Below are 13437 nucleotides of genomic sequence, written 5' to 3'. Positions count from 1 at the left end.
CAAGGAGCAATGGCTTTCCAAAAAGCCTCAAAGGTGGCCCGAACACCGCCACAAGCAGCTTTAGCACCGCCAACGAAGCAGAGCTCGTTGCACAGCTTTGCCAGTGTGGCTACGCAGGACGGCGGCAAGGGCACTGATACTCTGAAGAGGCCGAGGGACCCCCCTACACCATCGAGTAGCGGGAGAAAAACCCCCCCAAGCGAAGCAGGAACTGCTTACAGGACATAGACGAGATTGGCGCAATCCTGGACGACCTACTCTACCAGATGAACGAGAAGGGGCAGAGGTCGATCAACATGGCCATCAAGAAGATGGTAGCACGCATGAAGGAGTTGCAAGTGGAAGTCAAATCCCATCTGCAGGCGCCAGAGGATAAAAGGGCAGCGCCAGGAGGATGCCAGTGCCATGATCACACTGCAGGCCCAACTGGCCCCCTACCCAGGATGACCAAGCCCAGTGCGACTAAGGCGACGCAAACGGCATCAGGAGCCCACAAGAGCGAGGCAACACCCCGAACTGAGGAGAAGAGCGCGCGCGGAAGGCCCAGGCAAGGACACCAAGCTGACGCCACTCGACAAGAGGAAACCAAGATGCAGTGCAGCAAGGCGGAAGACACCAACCCTACACAGAAGTGGAGTGAGGTGAGAGGCAGGCGTGCGAAACGCAAGCAGACAGGCCGACCAGACGCAGTGCTGGTCAAATGCACCGAGGAGGCATCATACGCCGACATCCTCAAACTGGTGAAGGCAGCCCCAACACTCCAGAGCCTCAAAAACAAGGTTCAGGGCATCAGGAAGACAGCCTCGGGCGAGCTGCTTCTAAGGATGCAACAATCCTCAGACCCCGCCACCCAGGAGCTGCATATGGCCATCCAGGCAGCGCTTGGGGACAAGGCAGCCGTGAAGGCCGTGCAGGAGACAGTCGCGGTTGAGGTACTCAACATAGACGAGCTCACGACAGGCGACGAGGTATGTGAGGCCATAGCTGCAGCGATCGACGGCGACTTAACACAAGGAGCAGTGCCGTACATGCGGAAAGCATATGGCGCAACGCAGGTAGCTACGCTGAACCTTCAGCCCGCACTCGCAAAGAAGCTCCTGGAGCTCGGAAAAGTTCGAATCGGCTGGGTTGTCTGCCGCGTGCGGCAACGGATTGCGCCAACCCGCTGCTTCAAGTGCATGGCCTATGGACACACTGCAGCCAGGTGCAGATCCAAGCGGCCTGTGTCAAGCAATGCATGCTACAAATGTGGTGGGGAGGGGCACAAGCACAACCAGTGCAACAACCCGCCAATGTGCATACTATGCGCTGGCAAGCCAGGAGACGTCCGCTCAGCAGCCCACTCGGCCCTCAGTCGCAGCTGCCCTGAGTATAAGAAGGCACTAGCAAAACTGGTTGATGGTTAAGCTCCTGCAGCTCAACCTAAACCACTGCCGAGCTGCTCAGGATCTGTTGGCGCAAACAGTCCTGGAGCAGAAGATCGACATAGCGCTACTCAGCGAGCCGTACGGCAAAAAACACGAAGGAGTCTGGCAGCAAAGCTCAGACGGAGGAGCAGCAATCTGGAGCTGTGGCCCACAACCAGGACAGCTTACCCACAGAGCATCCAGAGTGGGATATGTGAGAGCTAAGCACAGCGGCACTTTTGTCTACAGCTGCTACATAGCACCGAGGTTCACGCAGCAGGAGTATGAGGCGATCATCAGCAACATCGCTAACGACGCACGAGGCAAATCGCTGGTCCTGATAGCGGGCGACTTTAACGCCTGGGCCACGACTTGGGGCAGCGCCAAGAACACACCCCGTGGGACATCGCTCCTGGACGAGTTTGCAAGCCTGAACGTCTGTCTCCTCAACACAGGAACCACACCAACGTTCAGCAAAGCAGGGCGGGAGTCTATTATAGACCTCACCTTTGCAAGCCCAGAGCTCGCACGCCACGCGAAGTGGCAAGTGCTGAGTGCTTACACCCATAGTGACCACTTAGCCGTAATGACGGAAACCTTTGCACCCAGGAACACAACAAGGATACAGCGGGCGCTCCAGGCCGGGTACAAGGAGGAAAGCCTGAGCAGAGCCGCGCTCCTCTCGGCAGCAGAAAACCTAAGCGCCGCCGGGGATGCTGAAGCATCCGCGCTTGCCGTTTACAGGACCGTCAAAGCGGCCTGTGATGCAGCCATGAAAAAAAGAAAGATCGGAGGAAGCAGGCACCGGCCAGTACCGTGGTGGAATGAGCACATTGCCAAGGCCAGGAGGGAGTGCTGCGCAGCTCGGCGTGCCTACCAGCGAGCAAGAGGCTCCGCCCAATTTGGCAGAAATGGCGCGGCATTCAAGGCCAAAAGAAAAGAGCTGAAGGAGGCCATCAGAAGCAGCAAACTCAAATGCTTCAAGGAGCTCTGCGATGCGGCCGATGCGGAACCTTTTGGTGGAGCATACAAACTAGTCATGGGGAGATTAAACAGACAGCCTATGCCCAAGGATCCGGTGCATATGAGAAAGATAGTCGGCACCCTATTCCCTGGACAACCACCCTTACAAGAGGAAGCTAGGCTAGAAGGAGCTAGCCTGAGGGACACCACCACCATCATCACTGCCAGAGAAGTACTGGAGGCCACGGGTAAGCTGAAGATCGGGAAAGCGGCAGGTCCAGATGGAGTCCCTAATGCAGCACTAAAATGCATAATTAGAGCCCATCCGGAAGCATTCGCCACAATGTACACCCAGTGCCTAGCGGAGCGGACATTCCCACGAGCATGGAAACGGCAAAGGCTGGTTCTGATACCCAAGCCAGGCAAAGAGCTCAACGACCCATCGTCATACCGGCCGCTGTGCATGCTGGATACCATGGGCAAGATTTTCGAGAGGATGGTATGTAACCGACTGGAGGCGGAACTGGCTGAGCGTCGCGGACTTTCCGACCTCCAATTCGGGTTCCGCAAGCAGAGGAGCACCACTGACGCCATCGAGATGGTGACAAACCTTGCCAGGGAAGCCATGGCAGGAACGCGATGGGCTGGAGGCGACAAAAAGTACTGCCTAGTATGTACACTAGACGTACGAAACGCCGTCAACTCTGCCAGCTGGAAGAGCATCCTAGAGGCCCTGACCAGGAGGGGGATATCTGAGCAAATCACACGGACTCTGCGAAGCTATTTCACGGACCGCGTCCTGATCTACGACACGGAAGAAGGAGCAGAACATCACCAAATCACCGGAGGCGTCCCACAGGGCTCGGTCCTAGGGCCGATACTGTGGAACGTGATGTATGACGATATCCTGCGGCTTACATTACCGGAAGGGTGCACCCTGGTGGGCTTCGCCGACGACATAGCACTGGTGACAGAGTCGAAACACGTAAGAGACGTAGAGGAGAAAACCAACGTAGCAGTCGGGATGATAGTGGCCTGGCTCGCAGCCAACGGGCTAGCATTGGCGGAGAAGAAGACGGAGGCTGTGCTAATGAGCAGCAGAAAAAAGGTCGAGCAGGCATGCGTGAGAGTCGGGAGCACGATCATCAGGACCAAGCCTGCGCTAAAGTACCTAGGGGTAATGATGGACCAGAGGCTAAACTTCAAGGCCCACCTGGAATACGCCAGCGCAAAAGCGACTGCAGCTACGGCGGCCATAAGCAGGATGATGGCCAATACAGGGGGACCACGGCAGCGTAGCAGGCAGCTCATCGCTGGGGTGGTCACCTCCATAATCTTATATGGATCAGCAGTGTGGGCACCAGCAATGATGGTTTCCACATACAGCAGAGTCTGCAGAAGCGCATACCGACGCTGTGCCCTGAGGGTTACATGCTGCTTCCGGACGGTGTCTGAAGACGCCGCACTTATTGTGGCAGGCATGGGCCCCCTGGATCTCCTGGCAGCTGAGCGGCAGAGCGGAGTGGAGGTAGCCAGCGAGCGGCGAGAGCGCACTATAGCCCAGTGGCAACGGCGCTGGGACCAAGCGGCAAAAGGGAGGTGGACCAGACGTCTCCTTCCCCAGCTTAGCCCATGGCTGCGAAGAAGGCACGGCCAAATGGACCATTATTTGGGCCAACTGCTGACGGGGCATGGCTGCTTCAAGCAGTACCTGCATCGCTTTAGGCATGCTGACGACCCGTATTGCAGCTGCTGCGGGCCTGGAGTGGACGAGGATGCAGAGCACGTCTTCTTTGTATGCCCCCGCTTCTCGCAAGAACGAACGAGGCTAGGGGAGACGCTTGCAGAAGTGAGTGTGGACACCCTCACCGACCAGATGCTAGCCGATGAGCAATCTTGGAACGCGGTCGCCTACATGGCAGCAAGCGTGATCAAGGAGCTGCGCAGGCTGGAGCGAAGCCGGACAAACTAAGCCAGAAGGATGACCCCACAGCCCGCACCGCGAAGTAATGCCTAGCGGCAGTCCCGTGGGAGCGGACCCACCCCCCCTTCCCAGCCATAATTGTTATTTTATAAATATAAATTGTTTTCCCAATAAAAAAAAAAAAAAAAAAACACCATGGAAATTCATAATGTCCTCAAAGTTACTTATCCAACTGGTTACAGCCTGGTCGTCATCTCCAGAAAATGGACGCATCAACGCCTCAATGTGTGTCAAGTCGATGCAATCTCTCGGCGTTTCCAACTCCATAGCCTCTTTCTCCGTTTTCAATATGCTTAATTTGAGATCAGCTAAGCGCTTGCGAGAAACGTACAATTGTTCCAACTGCTGCAAGCGGCGCGATTCTTCTTCGTATTCATCTGATCGCATGGTCAATTTCGAACAAGCGTTGTCTTGTCGCGGCATGAATGCTTCTCGAGCCTTCTGCACATTTTCACCATATTCTTCTGGCGCCGCTTCTGACAATACTTGTCGAGGACAAGTATCGATATATCGAGTACATTGGTATTTCTTATAATACTATCGATGAGTAAATCTTAAACTAATATTCAAATCTTATAAACTAATATTCATATCTTACAGTATCTATGATTTTGATGTGTTTTTATGGTTAGCTTATTTTTAAACTATTTGTTTTTAATTTTTAGCTTGTTCTAGCTTATTTTTTTCTTCAATCTAGCTTATGGGGACTCTCAAAATCTGGCAGCACTACTACGGTGCGGTGCTCTAAAAAAAAGAAAACAACTGAAAAGTAACAAAATTTAGTTACTTAAAAATTTAAAATAAAGAAGTAACTGCATCACGGAAGGAGAGTGGAGTTTGAGCGAGGGATATGAAGGAGAACAACAAAATCCTTCAGCTCATCTATGTGGCGTGGCGAGAACGCTGGTCGGACTCTCAATGGGGCATCAACATAAAGAAGGCAAGCAACAATCAAATAGTTTGTCGTTTGAAATGCATACTTAATTTAAACATTATTTAACAGAGTAATTGACAGAGTAATTTAACAGAAAATTTAACAAGATTAGTTTTGAAGCGCTATGCTATTTGTTTTTTAGGTTTTGGGCTCGAAAATGGGATCTTCTGCCTGGGCTAAACTCAGGATCAGAAGACGCTGCTTCATTGAAAGTTTTGTAGGTATGAAAACTTTCAAAGTTACTACGTGGTTGCCCACTCCATTCTCGCAGCGTATGCCCTTGCTCTTGATTATTATCTCACTATTTGTCTGCGTTCCTGGGTCAACGCGTATTTCCACAGGCTCGTGAAGGCCGCGAACAGTGAACCTTCCGCCTAAAATGGCTTGCGATATAGTTATCAGCTTGTCACTATGGACATCAAGGCCATATCGGCGAAAGTAGTCGCTGCGTTTGACCACCAGGCGATAATTAACACGTTCTTGGGTATTCGGGTTTTGGATGGTGATAACATCGCCGTCCTTAGATCCAGGCGGTACCTTAACCAGCACCTCGACACCGGATGCTATGAAACCGCGGTTGCCACACGGCTCGCAGTCGCGGCGGTTGATGAATCCCTTTCCTTTACAGTGTTCACATGTCTTTTCGGCCGTAAAGGTCACCGTCCGCTTGGTCACCTTGCCTGCGCCATTGCAGCGTCGGCATGGCTCCTTCCCGACATCACGATGCGTCATCAACTGCGACTTGCCGCCGCACTTGCCACACTTCCGCAGGTAGCGTATGTCCACGCGCTTCTTGCACCCATTGGCGGCTTCTTCGAAGCGAAGACTCAATTCAAAGCTCTTGCCATTCAGCTGCTTCAGATTATTGATTTCTATACGGGAGGGGAGACTACTATTTAATCTAGGGTTGCAAGGACACATTGACACGACAGCTCACCATCGTTTGCGTCTGTCTCCGCCTGAAGTTTCTTAGCCTCGTCCAGCTTTTGCCCCAAGATCGTCGGATTCACAGTTGCTTGCTCGAGGAACGCCTTCTCGTCCTTGACACCCCCAGTTGATCGTACTCCAGCCTTTTGTTTTCATCTGTCAGAATATGATAGGCATTGGAGATCTCCTGAAAGTGTTTCAGGGACCTCCCCGAGCCCATTTTGTCGGGATGATAGCGCTTGGCTAGCATCAAGTAGGCGTTGCGTATTTCCTTGCTGGTAGCGTACTTGCCGACGCCTAGGACCTTGTAGTAAAAGTCCTTTGGCTTGCCGCCATCTTCGAGCTGACGTTGCGCTTGTTCAGTGGTAACGCCACTCTTACGTTCCGCTTCTTGTTTACGATCTGGATAGTAAAATGTCTTGGGTTGTTTAAATTGGTACGCGGCGTACCCTCTCTCAGCTTTCAGGGGACAGCGGCCTATGTATAGTCTGGCCAAGGTGGTTCGTCTTAGCAGAAGCGCGCGGTTGCTCAAGAGACTTAAGCGGGACATATTCTTGCCAAAATTCAAAATAAATAGACCAGAAATAAGCTGACTTGATTTTTTTACGATGTCAGTTTTACAATATTTAGGATAGCACTGATTGGTTTGGAGATTCGGCCGGAATCCCTATGAAGCCTTGCCCCGAGGCGTCAGTGGAGATGTGTACAATTTGGCCGATTGCCTCATGCAGCAGGCGCTGATTGGCTCCACAGCCAATCCAGTGAGTGTTACCTCCTTGATATTTGACCTTAACTTAAACCATTATGAATTTTGTCCTCTCAGCTGGTACTCAACTACCTGAAGCACTCGTTGTGTGCCCACCTCGTCTCGCATGCCGCAGTGCTCCGCTTCATAGCCAGATATGATAAACTGGAGCGTATCTACTGCATCACATCGCTGCTGGAGTTTCTAGTTAGATATACATACATACATACATACATATGTATGTACATATATCTTACAGATTTAATTTTAGGCGGAGAACATGGATGTGACTTAATTACTTAAAAGTCTTGAAATTAAGTCATATCAAGTCGACTCAAAGGTCAGATTAATTTTTGACCCCATTTAATATATAATGGCCTCCTCGTGGTGTTCCCTGGGTACCGATGTTCAATCAGGAGCCAATTTGAGCGGCGACTTTAAGTACATATGTATGTATGTATTTACGTATATAAGTTAACACAATCGATCGAAAAAATATATAAAAACAAGATCAGCCGTTATACAGGGGATGTTGCCCAGCGACACCGGAGTTTTGGGTACGCAACAATGTTGCAGAACGAGCAGTAAGCGTCGGGAGTGCTGGTAACTTACTTGTAAGCAGTAGAGTAGTTCGGGGGGAGAAATCAACCGCGTCGGCCGTCGCCACGCCTATCTCAAACCGAATAAAATAAAATAAAAATTGAAAGAAATAAAGTTAAAATTGGCGCCCAACTAATTCGAACCCACGGCAAAACCTAAACCAGCGGCAAAAATTAAAAACCAATACACGCAATTGAACATAAAAAAAAAAAAAAAACAGATCCAGCAGCATCTGAAAGACAAAGAAGACACCATACTACCATACACCATAAATTGTACACCATACACCATAAACCGTCCACCATACACCACCATACACCTACCAACAAGAAGACATCAAGAAGCAGCTATACTAACATAGTTTATGACAAAGAACATGTGAGTAGAGTGTTCATTAAAAAAAAAAAAACTCAAAACCCCACATAAAACACTATTTAGTCTTGCAAGTTGATTGATAGTGAAATAAATAAAAACAGGTGCATTTTTTGTTTAGGTTATGAGTGATAAGGAAGTACAAGATTTGGTAAAAGAATTTCAGAAACTAAAAGGAACAAATTATCAGGAAGACGTAATAGAGAACATAAATTTAGAAATGAATATATCAAACGAGCAGCTCAGACTCATGATAGAGGCCGCGGTTTCAAGCGCACTAGCCGTACAGGAACAGAGCTTCACTTCAAAACTACAGGGTATTCAGGAGAGCTTAAATAGTGTACAAATTAACGCTCCTCAAGTGGTGGCGTACAAGGATGCAGAGATAAGAACAGACGTTGTCTGTAATGAGACTCTTGATATTATGAAATCCCTGCCCGACTTTGAGGGAAAGAATGAAACCTATGTCTCATGGAGGAAGGCTGCGCATACCGCATACAAAGTTTATGAGAAATTTGACGGTAGCTCAAAACATTATCAAGCTTTAGGAATACTGAGAAACAAAGTTAAGAACTCAGCTGATATGGTACTCTCTTCTTTCGACACTCCCCTTAATTTTAAAGCCATTATAGATCGACTAGACTTTACGTACGCAGACAAACGACCAATATACTTAATTGAACAAGAGATGTCAACGCTCCGGCAGGGAAATTTGACATTATTACAGTACTATGACGAAGTAGAAAAGAAACTGACCCTCCTTATAAACAAAACAATTATGACTAACGAAACCACTGTAGCTTCTTCATTGAATGAGAAATACAGAGCGGACGCTCTACGAGTGTTCATCTCAGGAACCAAGAAGACTTTAAGTGATGTTCTATTCTCGGCAAGACCAAAAGATCTACCCTCTGCCTTGGCATTGGCTCAAGAAGTTGAGGCTAATCATGATCGCAATATGTTCGCTTCAAACTACGCCCGTAGCATAGAAGAAAAAGCTCAGAGAACTGAACAAAGACAGCATGGCAGAGAGAATTTAATGACGGACACAAGGCAAAGACAACTAGGGAAACTCCCACAGTATAGGAAACAAGAATTTTTACCAAAATCAGAACAGGTCCAACCAATGGACGTGGACACATCCTCACGTTTTAGGCAGACTACTCAGTATCAACAAAATAGCGCGCCTCAGAGACAAAACCAGTGGCAAAGTCAGCAACAAAACAACCAATCGGACTACAACAACCAGGGACAAACAAACAAGCGACCGAACAATAGTAGCGCACGTTTTACGGGACCGAAACAACAAAGAATTAACCACGTAGAAGCAGAAGATACCCTACTCGATCAGGAAGAACAGGATTACCAAACTATAGCAAACGCCGAAGTTGATGGCATAGAAAACGACCTTTCAGATTATGACCAGATTAATTTTTTAGACATAACTCCTTGCTTCCGTTCATAGAAAGGACAGTAGCAGGGAGAACAATCAAATTACTCATAGATACAGGAGCTTCCAAAAACTACATAAAACCATTAAAAGAACTAAAACATATTACCCTAGTAAATAAACCCTTCCGAGTGAAGTCAATCCATGGCTATAGTGGCATAGACAAAAAATGTATAATGCACCTTTTCAATACCAACTCAACATTTTTTTTACTACCAAACCTCACGACATTTGACGGTATAATTGGACTGGACCTATTAAAACAGAGTGACGTTCTACTGGACTTAAAGAATAAGAAATTAATAACAAACTTCGGTTCCGAAACAATCCAATTTTTAAAATGTGCAAACATAAATTTCACAAATGTCGAGGAAATACAGGTCCCTGAGACTATATCCCAAAAGTTTCAGCTGATGTTAGGAAACCGAACAGGGGTTTTCGCAGACCCAAATGAAGCACTCCCATATAATACAAATATCATTGGCACTATCCGAACAGAAAATGAAGATCCCATATATTCAAAATTGTACCCATATCCAATGGGCGTTTCAGAATTCGTAAATGCAGAAACTCAAGACTTGTTGAAAGGTGGTATAATACGACCGTCTCGGTCACCATACAACAACCCCGTTTGGGTTGTAGACAAAAAAGCTACCGATGAACAGGGAAATAAAAAAAAACGTTTGGTCATAGATTTCAGGAAACTAAATTTAAAAACAACAGATGACAAATATCCCATTCCCAATATAGTTTCTATATTATCCAACTTGGGTACAGCTAAATACTTTACAACCCTAGATCTTAAATCTGGATTCCATCAGATTTTACTTGCAGAAAAAGAAAAAACAGCTTTCTCCGTAGCAAATGGGAAGTATGAGTTCTGTAGACTCCCCTTTGGCTTGAAAAATGCACCTAGTATTTTTCAGAGGGCCATTGACGACGTGCTCAGAGAGCAAATTGGGAAAACTTGCTATGTTTATGTCGATGATGTAATCATTTTTTCCGAAAACATGGAAAGCCATGTCAAGCATATCGCATGGGTCTTAGACAAACTGTACGATGCCAATATGAGAGTTTCGCGCGAAAAATCGCACTTTTTCAAGGAGAATGTCGAATACTTAGGAAATGTCGTCTCAAGTAATGGTATAAAAACATGCCCCAATAAAGTGGAAGCGATTCGTAACTACGAACAACCAACCACTTTGTTCAACGTCAGATCATTCCTTGGACTTGCAAGTTACTATAGATGTTTTATTAAAGACTTTGCATCCATAGCTAAACCCATAAGTGACATCCTTAAGGGCGAAAATGGCAAGGTAAGCGCCGGACAGTCAAAGAAAATACCAGTCAAATTAGACGAAAGTCAGTGCGCGGCATTCAATAAACTAAAAGAGATTCTGGCATCCGAAAGCGTAATGTTACTCTATCCTGACTATAAGAAAGCATTTGACCTAACAACAGATGCTTCGTCCTTCGGTCTGGGAGCCGTCTTATCACAAGCCAATTACCATGATATCAAGGACACTAAATGATAGGGAACTTAACTTTGCAACAAACGAAAGAGAGCTGCTCGCTATAGTTTGGGCTTTGAAAAACCTCAGAAACTATCTATACGGAGTAAAAAATTTAAATATTTTTACAGACCATCAGCCTCTAACGTTTGCAGTTTCTGATCGCAACCCAAACGCAAAAATAAGACCTTGGAAAGCTCTCATAGACGAGTACAATGCAAATATCTTCTACAAGCCAGGAAAAGAAAACTTCGTCGCTGACGCACTATCACGACACAACATCCATACCTTAGAAGATGATGCACAGTCAGACAGGGCCACAATACACAGCGAAATATCACTTACATACACTATAGAATCAACAGACAAACCAATCAACTGCTTTCGAAACCAAATTATAATAGAGGAACATGAAGTAGCTTCAAATCGCACAACCATTTTGTTCGGTGAAAAGATCCGACATACAATATATTTCTCAAGTAGGGACTCGTTAATTAAAAAAATAAGTGACGCTGTCAAAAAAGATGTCGTAAATGCAATCCACTGCGAATTACCCATATTAGCATTCATTCAACATAAATTAATAGAAACATTTCCAACAACAATATTCCGATACACAAAACATATAGTAAATGACATTTTGGACAAGAACGAACAAAAAGAAATAGTTATTACAGAACACAATAGAGCCCATAGGGCGGCACAGGAGAATGTAAAACAAATTTTACAAGACTATTTTTTCCCGAAAATGACCAAATTAGCAGTCGAGGTTGTTGCAAATTGCAAAATTTGTCAAACGGCCAAGTACAACCGACACCCACAAAAACAAATACTTGGGGAAACACCCATACCCTCGTATGTGGGCGAAATGCTACATATCGACGTATATTCAACCGATAAAAAATATTTCCTCACATGCATAGACAAGCTTTCAAAATTTGCAGTTGTCCAACCCATCGCTTCAAGAACAATAGTTGACATACAATCAGCAATTTTACAACTTATCAATTTTTACCGGAACACCAAGACGATCTATTGCGATAACGAACCTTCCATAAAGTCGGAGACAATAAAATCATTATTAAGTAACCAATATAACATTCAAATTATAAATGCTCCACCACTTCATAGTACTTCCAATGGACAAGTCGAAAGATTCCATAGCACCACTAATGACATCGCGAGATGTTTAACAGCCCAAAGGAAGCTTACAAATACTGTGGAAACGATACTTCAAGCAACTATTGAATACAATAACACAGTTCACTCCGTAACGAAGAAACGTCCGGTCGATGTAATTCACTCGTCCTCCCCTGAACTTGAGGTGGAAATCAGGAATAGAGTTCATAAAGCACAACAACTCCAAATGAAACGAGGTGGAACGTTGTGAGTTGCTGCGGACACCGCAACTCTACAGCTATACCCGATACTAAGTCAGTATAGAAAATCAGTCTGAGCGTGACGTCGGGCGCTGCGTAGCCAGTGAAAATTGATGTCTTGCTTTTGGCTACAACAATGATCCGATCTGATCCAGATTCAGCAATCTGATAGATATGGTCATTATCTATGATTCTGCGTTTTTAGTTTTCTCGAATGTGCAATATTGTGGATGCAACAGATTTTCGTCTTTTGTGGGGGCGGAGGGGGTGGGGCGAAATTCTGAGATATACGTTTAATAGTGAAATCTAACAGAAGTGCGGATACCAAATTTGGTTACTCTAGCCTTAATAGTCTCTGAGATTTGTGGATGCCCCAGATTTTCGTCCTTTGCGGGGGCGGAAGGGGGTGTGGCGAAATTTGGACACGAAACGGTCAAGGTCCGATATCACAGGAGTGTGGATACCAAATTTGGTTGCTCTGGCTCTTATAGGTTCTGAGATCCTTGAACTCATATTTTGCAATTGGAAAAGCCGACCATGAAACCTGTGTGTTAGAGAGAGACAGAGCGAGAAAGAATGAAATTGTTTTCTTGATTCTGGCTATAATCATTATACGATCTGGTTCAGATTTTGCACTGTAGAAGATATGGTCATCCTCACCGATTCTGCTTTTTTGGTTTTATCGTATCTTCAAAAATGTGGATGCCATAGATTTTCGTCCTTTGTGGGGGCGGAAGTGGGCGGGGCGAAGTTTTGAGATATTTTTGTAGCAGTGACATATCACAGAAGTCTGGATCCAAAACATCGTTGCTCTAGCTCTTATAGTCTTTGAGCACTAGGCGCTGAAGGGGACGGACGGACAGACGGACAGACAGACAGGGCTCAATCGACTCGGCTATTGATGCTGATCAAGAATATGTATACTTTATGGGGTCGGAAACGATTCCTTCTGGACGTTACACACATCCACTTTTACCACAAATCTAATATACCCCAATACTCATTTTGAGTATCGGGTAAAAAAACTGAATGAAGTAAGACATGATAGACAGTTTCAAGTAGGTGACACAGTCCTTGTAAAAGCAAACAAACGATTAGGAAACAAACTGACACCTTTGTACACCGAAAATAAAATCGAGGCAGACTTGGGGACAACGGTCCTAATA

At 46.3% G+C, this 13437-nt stretch overlaps 1 pseudogene; it reads right to left on the bottom strand.

Annotated features, from left to right (window-relative positions):
* Positions 1 to 5170: 5170 nt before the first annotated feature.
* LOC117192629 lies at positions 5171 to 6776 on the bottom strand (annotated as a pseudogene).
* Between the last annotated feature and the right edge of the window lie 6661 nt (positions 6777 to 13437).

This window comes from Drosophila miranda, assembly GCF_003369915.1.
Source record: "Drosophila miranda strain MSH22 chromosome Y unlocalized genomic scaffold, D.miranda_PacBio2.1 Contig_Y2_pilon, whole genome shotgun sequence".
In the NCBI taxonomy this organism is placed as follows: domain Eukaryota; kingdom Metazoa; phylum Arthropoda; class Insecta; order Diptera; family Drosophilidae; genus Drosophila; species Drosophila miranda.
The sequence above is the reverse complement of the archived record's forward strand: the minus strand, read 5'-3'. Positions and strand labels throughout refer to the sequence as shown.